Below are 12352 nucleotides of genomic sequence, written 5' to 3'. Positions count from 1 at the left end.
GTTTGCGCGCTTTGCTGGGACCCCATTCGGGTTATCGCTTCTCGGCCTTTTGGCTAAGATCAAGTGTAGTATCTGTTCTTATCAGTTTAATATCTGATACGCCCCCTATCTGGGGGCCATATATTAAATGGATTTTTAGAACAGGGAGATGGAAGAAGAGCTTGCTCTGTCCACTCCACGCATTGACCTGGTATTGCAGTACTTCCAGGACCGGTGCACCTTCCTAATCTGTTATCCAAAAAAAGACTATTTCCATTCCTGGCACTTGATTTGGAGTATCAATTGTTTGTGCACCTTTGTATTTAGAAATGCATGCATTTGCTGCTTCAAGGTTTAACCCTTGTGCATAAATACTTTCAAATCCTGCCTCAGTGTATCATTTTGTGACTATTTCTTGACTCCTTGAATTGTACTTTCTGGAATCGAGGCAGTTAATTACTTGACGTGACACTACACTTGATATCAGCATATGCGGCCTAGCCAAAAGACCGGAAGCCTGCCTAAATTAAAGGACTTATCAATCGCTGCGACCTCCCAATAAATATGCAAACGCTATGTGACTTACCTACGATCTTACCACGGAAACATCAACTGGATCAAAGCAATGGAATTTTTGGACCCCCTCCCTCTCGATTTGAAATGGCTTGTTTTTTTTTTTTTTTCTTGATCTCTTATATATTTTTTTTCTTTTCTTTTTGCGCTCTCTTTTCTCTCTCTTTTGTTTTGGGAATTTTTTTTCCTCTTTATTCTCTTTTGTTTTGGGAATTTTTTTTCCTCTTCCATTTTTTTCCAAGCCCAACAATTGATGATCATTGAGAGGGGGATTTAGAAAAAGTATCACTTACCTTCTTCGGACCATCATTTGGGTGGTAACTGCCAATAAAAGAAAACATTGGCCCACCCAGCTCACCTACACATGACTGTCCTGTCTGCCTGTCTGTTCCAAGTGACTGTCTGGCTGTCAGGTTCCGCCGGATTCCGAGTGAGCAGCTTGTGATGTCATAGAGGGCAGATTGTGATGTCACACAAAGGGTCCTGCCACATGAATGCCTGTCCATCTGACTGTCTACTACTACTGCTGCTGAATGGGCTCAAAACAGGAAAGCCGTCATTGCACCTGATTGTGCAAGATTCCTCCTTCTCCTCTGCAGCAGCTAGCTGATTGATTTACTCAGCAGCAGTTCGTCAGGGACACAGGCATGCGGCAGCAAAGAGCGAGGAGACAGCTGGCTGCTGCTGCTTGCCTGTTGGTCGTCTGCCTAGTGGGTGTGTGTCTGTTGACGCGACGTCAACAGACGGGGCGGAGCACATGCAAATTTGGCCTCCTACCCAGCTGAGGCACCCTGCCCGCCCGCCGACGACCTAATCACAAAATCAGTTGGATGGCTACTCGTCCTCCGGTCCCTGTCCAGCACTTCAAGTCCTATTCATACCTGCCGTACAGCCTGGTATCTTTCAGACTGCAACGTCAAAGAAGTGATGTGTGTGTGTTAGATGTGTCCGTGGTGCTGATCTCTTCTCCACCAGTGTTGGTGGCCGAATTCCGGTTTGCGCGCTTTGCTGGGACCCCATTCGGGTTATCGCTTCTCGGCCTTTTGGCTAAGATCAAGTGTAGTATCTGTTCTTATCAGTTTAATATCTGATACGCCCCCTATCTGGGGGCCATATATTAAATGGATTTTTAGAACAGGGAGATGGAAGAAGAGCTTGCTCTGTCCACTCCACGCATTGACCTGGTATTGCAGTACTTCCAGGACCGGTGCACCTTCCTAATCTGTTATCCAAAAAAAGACTATTTCCATTCCTGGCACTTGATTTGGAGTATCAATTGTTTGTGCACCTTTGTATTTAGAAATGCATGCATTTGCTGCTTCAAGGTTTAACCCTTGTGCATAAATACTTTCAAATCCTGCCTCAGTGTATCATTTTGTGACTATTTCTTGACTCCTTGAATTGTACTTTCTGGAATCGAGGCAGTTAATTACTTGACGTGACACTACACTTGATATCAGCATATGCGGCCTAGCCAAAAGACCGGAAGCCTGCCTAAATTAAAGGACTTATCAATCGCTGCGACCTCCCAATAAATATGCAAACGCTATGTGACTTACCTACGATCTTACCACGGAAACATCAACTGGATCAAAGCAATGGAATTTTTGGACCCCCTCCCTCTCGATTTGAAATGGCTTGTTTTTTTTTTTTTTTCTTGATCTCTTATATATTTTTTTTCTTTTCTTTTTGCGCTCTCTTTTCTCTCTCTTTTGTTTTGGGAATTTTTTTTCCTCTTTATTCTCTTTTGTTTTGGGAATTTTTTTTCCTCTTCCATTTTTTTCCAAGCCCAACAATTGATGATCATTGAGAGGGGGATTTAGAAAAAGTATCACTTACCTTCTTCGGACCATCATTTGGGTGGTAACTGCCAATAAAAGAAAACATTGGCCCACCCAGCTCACCTACACATGACTGTCCTGTCTGCCTGTCTGTTCCAAGTGACTGTCTGGCTGTCAGGTTCCGCCGGATTCCGAGTGAGCAGCTTGTGATGTCATAGAGGGCAGATTGTGATGTCACACAAAGGGTCCTGCCACATGAATGCCTGTCCATCTGACTGTCTACTACTACTGCTGCTGAATGGGCTCAAAACAGGAAAGCCGTCATTGCACCTGATTGTGCAAGATTCCTCCTTCTCCTCTGCAGCAGCTAGCTGATTGATTTACTCAGCAGCAGTTCGTCAGGGACACAGGCATGCGGCAGCAAAGAGCGAGGAGACAGCTGGCTGCTGCTGCTTGCCTGTTGGTCGTCTGCCTAGTGGGTGTGTGTCTGTTGACGCGACGTCAACAGACGGGGCGGAGCACATGCAAATTTGGCCTCCTACCCAGCTGAGGCACCCTGCCCGCCCGCCGACGACCTAATCACAAAATCAGTTGGATGGCTACTCGTCCTCCGGTCCCTGTCCAGCACTTCAAGTCCTATTCATACCTGCCGTACAGCCTGGTATCTTTCAGACTGCAACGTCAAAGAAGTGATGTGTGTGTGTTAGATGTGTCCGTGGTGCTGATCTCTTCTCCACCAGTGTTGGTGGCCGAATTCCGGTTTGCGCGCTTTGCTGGGACCCCATTCGGGTTATCGCTTCTCGGCCTTTTGGCTAAGATCAAGTGTAGTATCTGTTCTTATCAGTTTAATATCTGATACGCCCCCTATCTGGGGGCCATATATTAAATGGATTTTTAGAACAGGGAGATGGAAGAAGAGCTTGCTCTGTCCACTCCACGCATTGACCTGGTATTGCAGTACTTCCAGGACCGGTGCACCTTCCTAATCTGTTATCCAAAAAAAGACTATTTCCATTCCTGGCACTTGATTTGGAGTATCAATTGTTTGTGCACCTTTGTATTTAGAAATGCATGCATTTGCTGCTTCAAGGTTTAACCCTTGTGCATAAATACTTTCAAATCCTGCCTCAGTGTATCATTTTGTGACTATTTCTTGACTCCTTGAATTGTACTTTCTGGAATCGAGGCAGTTAATTACTTGACGTGACACTACACTTGATATCAGCATATGCGGCCTAGCCAAAAGACCGGAAGCCTGCCTAAATTAAAGGACTTATCAATCGCTGCGACCTCCCAATAAATATGCAAACGCTATGTGACTTACCTACGATCTTACCACGGAAACATCAACTGGATCAAAGCAATGGAATTTTTGGACCCCCTCCCTCTCGATTTGAAATGGCTTGTTTTTTTTTTTTTTTCTTGATCTCTTATATATTTTTTTTCTTTTCTTTTTGCGCTCTCTTTTCTCTCTCTTTTGTTTTGGGAATTTTTTTTCCTCTTTATTCTCTTTTGTTTTGGGAATTTTTTTTCCTCTTCCATTTTTTTCCAAGCCCAACAATTGATGATCATTGAGAGGGGGATTTAGAAAAAGTATCACTTACCTTCTTCGGACCATCATTTGGGTGGTAACTGCCAATAAAAGAAAACATTGGCCCACCCAGCTCACCTACACATGACTGTCCTGTCTGCCTGTCTGTTCCAAGTGACTGTCTGGCTGTCAGGTTCCGCCGGATTCCGAGTGAGCAGCTTGTGATGTCATAGAGGGCAGATTGTGATGTCACACAAAGGGTCCTGCCACATGAATGCCTGTCCATCTGACTGTCTACTACTACTGCTGCTGAATGGGCTCAAAACAGGAAAGCCGTCATTGCACCTGATTGTGCAAGATTCCTCCTTCTCCTCTGCAGCAGCTAGCTGATTGATTTACTCAGCAGCAGTTCGTCAGGGACACAGGCATGCGGCAGCAAAGAGCGAGGAGACAGCTGGCTGCTGCTGCTTGCCTGTTGGTCGTCTGCCTAGTGGGTGTGTGTCTGTTGACGCGACGTCAACAGACGGGGCGGAGCACATGCAAATTTGGCCTCCTACCCAGCTGAGGCACCCTGCCCGCCCGCCGACGACCTAATCACAAAATCAGTTGGATGGCTACTCGTCCTCCGGTCCCTGTCCAGCACTTCAAGTCCTATTCATACCTGCCGTACAGCCTGGTATCTTTCAGACTGCAACGTCAAAGAAGTGATGTGTGTGTGTTAGATGTGTCCGTGGTGCTGATCTCTTCTCCACCAGTGTTGGTGGCCGAATTCCGGTTTGCGCGCTTTGCTGGGACCCCATTCGGGTTATCGCTTCTCGGCCTTTTGGCTAAGATCAAGTGTAGTATCTGTTCTTATCAGTTTAATATCTGATACGCCCCCTATCTGGGGGCCATATATTAAATGGATTTTTAGAACAGGGAGATGGAAGAAGAGCTTGCTCTGTCCACTCCACGCATTGACCTGGTATTGCAGTACTTCCAGGACCGGTGCACCTTCCTAATCTGTTATCCAAAAAAAGACTATTTCCATTCCTGGCACTTGATTTGGAGTATCAATTGTTTGTGCACCTTTGTATTTAGAAATGCATGCATTTGCTGCTTCAAGGTTTAACCCTTGTGCATAAATACTTTCAAATCCTGCCTCAGTGTATCATTTTGTGACTATTTCTTGACTCCTTGAATTGTACTTTCTGGAATCGAGGCAGTTAATTACTTGACGTGACACTACACTTGATATCAGCATATGCGGCCTAGCCAAAAGACCGGAAGCCTGCCTAAATTAAAGGACTTATCAATCGCTGCGACCTCCCAATAAATATGCAAACGCTATGTGACTTACCTACGATCTTACCACGGAAACATCAACTGGATCAAAGCAATGGAATTTTTGGACCCCCTCCCTCTCGATTTGAAATGGCTTGTTTTTTTTTTTTTTTCTTGATCTCTTATATATTTTTTTTCTTTTCTTTTTGCGCTCTCTTTTCTCTCTCTTTTGTTTTGGGAATTTTTTTTCCTCTTTATTCTCTTTTGTTTTGGGAATTTTTTTTCCTCTTCCATTTTTTTCCAAGCCCAACAATTGATGATCATTGAGAGGGGGATTTAGAAAAAGTATCACTTACCTTCTTCGGACCATCATTTGGGTGGTAACTGCCAATAAAAGAAAACATTGGCCCACCCAGCTCACCTACACATGACTGTCCTGTCTGCCTGTCTGTTCCAAGTGACTGTCTGGCTGTCAGGTTCCGCCGGATTCCGAGTGAGCAGCTTGTGATGTCATAGAGGGCAGATTGTGATGTCACACAAAGGGTCCTGCCACATGAATGCCTGTCCATCTGACTGTCTACTACTACTGCTGCTGAATGGGCTCAAAACAGGAAAGCCGTCATTGCACCTGATTGTGCAAGATTCCTCCTTCTCCTCTGCAGCAGCTAGCTGATTGATTTACTCAGCAGCAGTTCGTCAGGGACACAGGCATGCGGCAGCAAAGAGCGAGGAGACAGCTGGCTGCTGCTGCTTGCCTGTTGGTCGTCTGCCTAGTGGGTGTGTGTCTGTTGACGCGACGTCAACAGACGGGGCGGAGCACATGCAAATTTGGCCTCCTACCCAGCTGAGGCACCCTGCCCGCCCGCCGACGACCTAATCACAAAATCAGTTGGATGGCTACTCGTCCTCCGGTCCCTGTCCAGCACTTCAAGTCCTATTCATACCTGCCGTACAGCCTGGTATCTTTCAGACTGCAACGTCAAAGAAGTGATGTGTGTGTGTTAGATGTGTCCGTGGTGCTGATCTCTTCTCCACCAGTGTTGGTGGCCGAATTCCGGTTTGCGCGCTTTGCTGGGACCCCATTCGGGTTATCGCTTCTCGGCCTTTTGGCTAAGATCAAGTGTAGTATCTGTTCTTATCAGTTTAATATCTGATACGCCCCCTATCTGGGGGCCATATATTAAATGGATTTTTAGAACAGGGAGATGGAAGAAGAGCTTGCTCTGTCCACTCCACGCATTGACCTGGTATTGCAGTACTTCCAGGACCGGTGCACCTTCCTAATCTGTTATCCAAAAAAAGACTATTTCCATTCCTGGCACTTGATTTGGAGTATCAATTGTTTGTGCACCTTTGTATTTAGAAATGCATGCATTTGCTGCTTCAAGGTTTAACCCTTGTGCATAAATACTTTCAAATCCTGCCTCAGTGTATCATTTTGTGACTATTTCTTGACTCCTTGAATTGTACTTTCTGGAATCGAGGCAGTTAATTACTTGACGTGACACTACACTTGATATCAGCATATGCGGCCTAGCCAAAAGACCGGAAGCCTGCCTAAATTAAAGGACTTATCAATCGCTGCGACCTCCCAATAAATATGCAAACGCTATGTGACTTACCTACGATCTTACCACGGAAACATCAACTGGATCAAAGCAATGGAATTTTTGGACCCCCTCCCTCTCGATTTGAAATGGCTTGTTTTTTTTTTTTTTTCTTGATCTCTTATATATTTTTTTTCTTTTCTTTTTGCGCTCTCTTTTCTCTCTCTTTTGTTTTGGGAATTTTTTTTCCTCTTTATTCTCTTTTGTTTTGGGAATTTTTTTTCCTCTTCCATTTTTTTCCAAGCCCAACAATTGATGATCATTGAGAGGGGGATTTAGAAAAAGTATCACTTACCTTCTTCGGACCATCATTTGGGTGGTAACTGCCAATAAAAGAAAACATTGGCCCACCCAGCTCACCTACACATGACTGTCCTGTCTGCCTGTCTGTTCCAAGTGACTGTCTGGCTGTCAGGTTCCGCCGGATTCCGAGTGAGCAGCTTGTGATGTCATAGAGGGCAGATTGTGATGTCACACAAAGGGTCCTGCCACATGAATGCCTGTCCATCTGACTGTCTACTACTACTGCTGCTGAATGGGCTCAAAACAGGAAAGCCGTCATTGCACCTGATTGTGCAAGATTCCTCCTTCTCCTCTGCAGCAGCTAGCTGATTGATTTACTCAGCAGCAGTTCGTCAGGGACACAGGCATGCGGCAGCAAAGAGCGAGGAGACAGCTGGCTGCTGCTGCTTGCCTGTTGGTCGTCTGCCTAGTGGGTGTGTGTCTGTTGACGCGACGTCAACAGACGGGGCGGAGCACATGCAAATTTGGCCTCCTACCCAGCTGAGGCACCCTGCCCGCCCGCCGACGACCTAATCACAAAATCAGTTGGATGGCTACTCGTCCTCCGGTCCCTGTCCAGCACTTCAAGTCCTATTCATACCTGCCGTACAGCCTGGTATCTTTCAGACTGCAACGTCAAAGAAGTGATGTGTGTGTGTTAGATGTGTCCGTGGTGCTGATCTCTTCTCCACCAGTGTTGGTGGCCGAATTCCGGTTTGCGCGCTTTGCTGGGACCCCATTCGGGTTATCGCTTCTCGGCCTTTTGGCTAAGATCAAGTGTAGTATCTGTTCTTATCAGTTTAATATCTGATACGCCCCCTATCTGGGGGCCATATATTAAATGGATTTTTAGAACAGGGAGATGGAAGAAGAGCTTGCTCTGTCCACTCCACGCATTGACCTGGTATTGCAGTACTTCCAGGACCGGTGCACCTTCCTAATCTGTTATCCAAAAAAAGACTATTTCCATTCCTGGCACTTGATTTGGAGTATCAATTGTTTGTGCACCTTTGTATTTAGAAATGCATGCATTTGCTGCTTCAAGGTTTAACCCTTGTGCATAAATACTTTCAAATCCTGCCTCAGTGTATCATTTTGTGACTATTTCTTGACTCCTTGAATTGTACTTTCTGGAATCGAGGCAGTTAATTACTTGACGTGACACTACACTTGATATCAGCATATGCGGCCTAGCCAAAAGACCGGAAGCCTGCCTAAATTAAAGGACTTATCAATCGCTGCGACCTCCCAATAAATATGCAAACGCTATGTGACTTACCTACGATCTTACCACGGAAACATCAACTGGATCAAAGCAATGGAATTTTTGGACCCCCTCCCTCTCGATTTGAAATGGCTTGTTTTTTTTTTTTTTTCTTGATCTCTTATATATTTTTTTTCTTTTCTTTTTGCGCTCTCTTTTCTCTCTCTTTTGTTTTGGGAATTTTTTTTCCTCTTTATTCTCTTTTGTTTTGGGAATTTTTTTTCCTCTTCCATTTTTTTCCAAGCCCAACAATTGATGATCATTGAGAGGGGGATTTAGAAAAAGTATCACTTACCTTCTTCGGACCATCATTTGGGTGGTAACTGCCAATAAAAGAAAACATTGGCCCACCCAGCTCACCTACACATGACTGTCCTGTCTGCCTGTCTGTTCCAAGTGACTGTCTGGCTGTCAGGTTCCGCCGGATTCCGAGTGAGCAGCTTGTGATGTCATAGAGGGCAGATTGTGATGTCACACAAAGGGTCCTGCCACATGAATGCCTGTCCATCTGACTGTCTACTACTACTGCTGCTGAATGGGCTCAAAACAGGAAAGCCGTCATTGCACCTGATTGTGCAAGATTCCTCCTTCTCCTCTGCAGCAGCTAGCTGATTGATTTACTCAGCAGCAGTTCGTCAGGGACACAGGCATGCGGCAGCAAAGAGCGAGGAGACAGCTGGCTGCTGCTGCTTGCCTGTTGGTCGTCTGCCTAGTGGGTGTGTGTCTGTTGACGCGACGTCAACAGACGGGGCGGAGCACATGCAAATTTGGCCTCCTACCCAGCTGAGGCACCCTGCCCGCCCGCCGACGACCTAATCACAAAATCAGTTGGATGGCTACTCGTCCTCCGGTCCCTGTCCAGCACTTCAAGTCCTATTCATACCTGCCGTACAGCCTGGTATCTTTCAGACTGCAACGTCAAAGAAGTGATGTGTGTGTGTTAGATGTGTCCGTGGTGCTGATCTCTTCTCCACCAGTGTTGGTGGCCGAATTCCGGTTTGCGCGCTTTGCTGGGACCCCATTCGGGTTATCGCTTCTCGGCCTTTTGGCTAAGATCAAGTGTAGTATCTGTTCTTATCAGTTTAATATCTGATACGCCCCCTATCTGGGGGCCATATATTAAATGGATTTTTAGAACAGGGAGATGGAAGAAGAGCTTGCTCTGTCCACTCCACGCATTGACCTGGTATTGCAGTACTTCCAGGACCGGTGCACCTTCCTAATCTGTTATCCAAAAAAAGACTATTTCCATTCCTGGCACTTGATTTGGAGTATCAATTGTTTGTGCACCTTTGTATTTAGAAATGCATGCATTTGCTGCTTCAAGGTTTAACCCTTGTGCATAAATACTTTCAAATCCTGCCTCAGTGTATCATTTTGTGACTATTTCTTGACTCCTTGAATTGTACTTTCTGGAATCGAGGCAGTTAATTACTTGACGTGACACTACACTTGATATCAGCATATGCGGCCTAGCCAAAAGACCGGAAGCCTGCCTAAATTAAAGGACTTATCAATCGCTGCGACCTCCCAATAAATATGCAAACGCTATGTGACTTACCTACGATCTTACCACGGAAACATCAACTGGATCAAAGCAATGGAATTTTTGGACCCCCTCCCTCTCGATTTAAAATGGCTTGTTTTTTTTTTTTTTTCTTGATCTCTTATATATTTTTTTTCTTTTCTTTTTGCGCTCTCTTTTCTCTCTCTTTTGTTTTGGGAATTTTTTTTCCTCTTTATTCTCTTTTGTTTTGGGAATTTTTTTTCCTCTTCCATTTTTTTCCAAGCCCAACAATTGATGATCATTGAGAGGGGGATTTAGAAAAAGTATCACTTACCTTCTTCGGACCATCATTTGGGTGGTAACTGCCAATAAAAGAAAACATTGGCCCACCCAGCTCACCTACACATGACTGTCCTGTCTGCCTGTCTGTTCCAAGTGACTGTCTGGCTGTCAGGTTCCGCCGGATTCCGAGTGAGCAGCTTGTGATGTCATAGAGGGCAGATTGTGATGTCACACAAAGGGTCCTGCCACATGAATGCCTGTCCATCTGACTGTCTACTACTACTGCTGCTGAATGGGCTCAAAACAGGAAAGCCGTCATTGCACCTGATTGTGCAAGATTCCTCCTTCTCCTCTGCAGCAGCTAGCTGATTGATTTACTCAGCAGCAGTTCGTCAGGGACACAGGCATGCGGCAGCAAAGAGCGAGGAGACAGCTGGCTGCTGCTGCTTGCCTGTTGGTCGTCTGCCTAGTGGGTGTGTGTCTGTTGACGCGACGTCAACAGACGGGGCGGAGCACATGCAAATTTGGCCTCCTACCCAGCTGAGGCACCCTGCCCGCCCGCCGACGACCTAATCACAAAATCAGTTGGATGGCTACTCGTCCTCCGGTCCCTGTCCAGCACTTCAAGTCCTATTCATACCTGCCGTACAGCCTGGTATCTTTCAGACTGCAACGTCAAAGAAGTGATGTGTGTGTGTTAGATGTGTCCGTGGTGCTGATCTCTTCTCCACCAGTGTTGGTGGCCGAATTCCGGTTTGCGCGCTTTGCTGGGACCCCATTCGGGTTATCGCTTCTCGGCCTTTTGGCTAAGATCAAGTGTAGTATCTGTTCTTATCAGTTTAATATCTGATACGCCCCCTATCTGGGGGCCATATATTAAATGGATTTTTAGAACAGGGAGATGGAAGAAGAGCTTGCTCTGTCCACTCCACGCATTGACCTGGTATTGCAGTACTTCCAGGACCGGTGCACCTTCCTAATCTGTTATCCAAAAAAAGACTATTTCCATTCCTGGCACTTGATTTGGAGTATCAATTGTTTGTGCACCTTTGTATTTAGAAATGCATGCATTTGCTGCTTCAAGGTTTAACCCTTGTGCATAAATACTTTCAAATCCTGCCTCAGTGTATCATTTTGTGACTATTTCTTGACTCCTTGAATTGTACTTTCTGGAATCGAGGCAGTTAATTACTTGACGTGACACTACACTTGATATCAGCATATGCGGCCTAGCCAAAAGACCGGAAGCCTGCCTAAATTAAAGGACTTATCAATCGCTGCGACCTCCCAATAAATATGCAAACGCTATGTGACTTACCTACGATCTTACCACGGAAACATCAACTGGATCAAAGCAATGGAATTTTTGGACCCCCTCCCTCTCGATTTGAAATGGCTTGTTTTTTTTTTTTTTTCTTGATCTCTTATATATTTTTTTTCTTTTCTTTTTGCGCTCTCTTTTCTCTCTCTTTTGTTTTGGGAATTTTTTTTCCTCTTTATTCTCTTTTGTTTTGGGAATTTTTTTTCCTCTTCCATTTTTTTCCAAGCCCAACAATTGATGATCATTGAGAGGGGGATTTAGAAAAAGTATCACTTACCTTCTTCGGACCATCATTTGGGTGGTAACTGCCAATAAAAGAAAACATTGGCCCACCCAGCTCACCTACACATGACTGTCCTGTCTGCCTGTCTGTTCCAAGTGACTGTCTGGCTGTCAGGTTCCGCCGGATTCCGAGTGAGCAGCTTGTGATGTCATAGAGGGCAGATTGTGATGTCACACAAAGGGTCCTGCCACATGAATGCCTGTCCATCTGACTGTCTACTACTACTGCTGCTGAATGGGCTCAAAACAGGAAAGCCGTCATTGCACCTGATTGTGCAAGATTCCTCCTTCTCCTCTGCAGCAGCTAGCTGATTGATTTACTCAGCAGCAGTTCGTCAGGGACACAGGCATGCGGCAGCAAAGAGCGAGGAGACAGCTGGCTGCTGCTGCTTGCCTGTTGGTCGTCTGCCTAGTGGGTGTGTGTCTGTTGACGCGACGTCAACAGACGGGGCGGAGCACATGCAAATTTGGCCTCCTACCCAGCTGAGGCACCCTGCCCGCCCGCCGACGACCTAATCACAAAATCAGTTGGATGGCTACTCGTCCTCCGGTCCCTGTCCAGCACTTCAAGTCCTATTCATACCTGCCGTACAGCCTGGTATCTTTCAGACTGCAACGTCAAAGAAGTGATGTGTGTGTGTTAGATGTGTCCGTGGTGCTGATCTCTTCTCCACCAGTGT

The 12352-nt window shown here is 45.8% G+C and overlaps 8 non-coding genes across 8 annotated transcripts; all 8 read left to right on the top strand.

The window, feature by feature from the left end:
- The first annotated feature begins 33 nt into the window (after positions 1-33).
- On the top strand, positions 34-224 carry LOC146055916 (U2 spliceosomal RNA). Its single transcript, XR_014468989.1, has one exon. It is a non-coding gene; the product is annotated as a U2 spliceosomal RNA (small nuclear RNA).
- A 1355-nt stretch (positions 225-1579) lies between these two features.
- LOC146055915 (U2 spliceosomal RNA) lies at positions 1580-1770 on the top strand. The gene has a single exon (XR_014468988.1). It is a non-coding gene; the product is annotated as a U2 spliceosomal RNA (small nuclear RNA).
- A 1355-nt stretch (positions 1771-3125) lies between these two features.
- LOC146055914 (U2 spliceosomal RNA) lies at positions 3126-3316 on the top strand. Its single transcript, XR_014468987.1, has one exon. It is a non-coding gene; the product is annotated as a U2 spliceosomal RNA (small nuclear RNA).
- A 1355-nt stretch (positions 3317-4671) lies between these two features.
- LOC146055941 (U2 spliceosomal RNA) lies at positions 4672-4862 on the top strand. The gene has a single exon (XR_014469005.1). It is a non-coding gene; the product is annotated as a U2 spliceosomal RNA (small nuclear RNA).
- Positions 4863-6217: 1355 nt separating this feature from the next.
- Positions 6218-6408, top strand: LOC146055940 (U2 spliceosomal RNA). The gene has a single exon (XR_014469004.1). It is a non-coding gene; the product is annotated as a U2 spliceosomal RNA (small nuclear RNA).
- A 1355-nt stretch (positions 6409-7763) lies between these two features.
- On the top strand, positions 7764-7954 carry LOC146055937 (U2 spliceosomal RNA). Its single transcript, XR_014469003.1, has one exon. It is a non-coding gene; the product is annotated as a U2 spliceosomal RNA (small nuclear RNA).
- Positions 7955-9309: 1355 nt separating this feature from the next.
- Positions 9310-9500, top strand: LOC146055925 (U2 spliceosomal RNA). Its single transcript, XR_014468997.1, has one exon. It is a non-coding gene; the product is annotated as a U2 spliceosomal RNA (small nuclear RNA).
- A 1355-nt stretch (positions 9501-10855) lies between these two features.
- Positions 10856-11046, top strand: LOC146055913 (U2 spliceosomal RNA). Its single transcript, XR_014468986.1, has one exon. It is a non-coding gene; the product is annotated as a U2 spliceosomal RNA (small nuclear RNA).
- Positions 11047-12352: the final 1306 nt, after the last annotated feature.

This window comes from Crinia signifera, unplaced genomic scaffold (assembly GCF_055691185.1).
Source record: "Crinia signifera unplaced genomic scaffold, ASM5569118v1 HAP2_SCAFFOLD_638, whole genome shotgun sequence".
Classification (NCBI taxonomy): domain Eukaryota; kingdom Metazoa; phylum Chordata; class Amphibia; order Anura; family Myobatrachidae; genus Crinia; species Crinia signifera.
This window is presented reverse-complemented; position numbering and strand designations above follow the sequence as displayed.